The sequence below is a fragment of the Lipotes vexillifer genome, unplaced genomic scaffold (assembly GCF_000442215.2).
Source record: "Lipotes vexillifer unplaced genomic scaffold, Lipotes_vexillifer_v1.1 scaffold727, whole genome shotgun sequence".
Taxonomy (NCBI): Eukaryota; Metazoa; Chordata; class Mammalia; order Artiodactyla; family Lipotidae; genus Lipotes; species Lipotes vexillifer.
Genome location: NW_006771347.1, coordinates 138,203 through 139,814, shown reverse-complemented (window position 1 = coordinate 139,814; position 1,612 = coordinate 138,203).

Sequence of the window (1,612 nt, the reverse complement as noted above, 5' to 3'; positions counted from 1 at the left end):
GCATTCCTGGATGTTAAAGCTCTCCAGGTGATTACAATCATGGCCAAGTTTGGGAACTACTGAGCCTTTGTATTTGCATTTGTTTAAAAAGGATGTGATTAACTTTAAAAGGTCACAGCTGAATATAAGCAAGATAAGCAGTGACGGCATGCAGTAAAAGCAGAGCTGCTGTAAACTGAAAAAAGAAAACTTAAAATGTTTTTATGAGCCATAAAAGTTCCCTGTTCCAAAGACTTTTATAATATGGTCTATATGTTTAAAGATTTCTTAAGAATATCAAGGTAATATAGATAGCAAAATATCTGACTTTGAAAATCTTGGAGTTATATCAAGATAATGTTAAATTTCCTTCACATATTTTTAAAGAAGGTAAGTAAATGTAATATATATTTTTAAGAAGGCTTCTAACAAAATAGTTTGAATAAAAGGAGAAAGCTTCAGGATCTAAGGTAAGACTTTTCTGTGCTAAAAATCAATAACGAGATAGGCTTAATCTCAGTGTGTTAACGAAGTAGGCATTGTTTGCATGGAACTGAGTTTGTATGGAACTGAGACAATTTAGGGTATGTTAAGGGCTCACAAAAAAGGATTCAATCTTAGCGTTTGAATTTTCAGGTTTCATTGGCCCAAGAGAGCTTTTTGTAGTCCATGGTTTACACTCTGCTTCATTCTCATCTCTCAGTTTGTTTCTTCATCTATTTTCACCACTTACTCTCTCATTCTATATCCTCTCTAGTTGGTGGATTCTCCATGCTGTCTTTCATATGCTTAAAACTTCTATTGACCTGAAGGATCTTCAGTCCTTTCTTCATTTACCTACTTTATGTTGGGCATTGGGCATACAGCAGTGAATAGGTAGGAAATTTCCCTGCCCTCATAGAATCATCATTTTAGTGGAAGAAAGAGACAATTAACAGGAAAACAAGTAAACAAGGTAATTACTGAGTAGGATACATATTATACTAAGAGGCACACTAACTGGTGGATATGAGGAGATAGTAATTTTCTTTAGATTGCTGATTCACAAGTTGGCTGCAGTTAAAATCACCTGTAGAGGTTTGGTTTCTTTTGTTTTAATTCTGATGCCATGGTCCTATTCAGATTAATTAGTAGGAGTGGGATGCGGTCAGCTGAAGATTTTATAAGCTTCCTAGATGATTCTGATACATGGTGAGGATTGAGAATTACTGTTTTAGAGGAAGATCTCTTGAAGAAGATATTTGAACTGAGACCTGAAGGAAAAAGAAGAGGAAGCCAGCTTGCTGGAGGGGGGAGGAGATTGCCCCAGAGAGAGGAGAGGGCAGTTGCAAAGGCCCTGAGGTGCTAGAGACATTGGTGCACCCAAGGAAGACAGTGGAGGGCAGCACAGCTGGAGCACAGTAGATTAGAGAGAATGGAGATTTAAAAAGGCAGGTAGAGAGCAGTTCATGCCAGAGTTGGAATTTTATGTGTTTTATATGTTTGAAGTTTAAATGAAATGAGAAGTCACAGGAGAATTGTAACCAGGTAAGTGACATGATCTCATGTCTTTTTAAAAGAACACACTCTCTGCTGCAGGAAGATGGAATTTTTTTTTTTTTTTTTTTTTTTTTTTTTTTTTTTTTGGCTCACA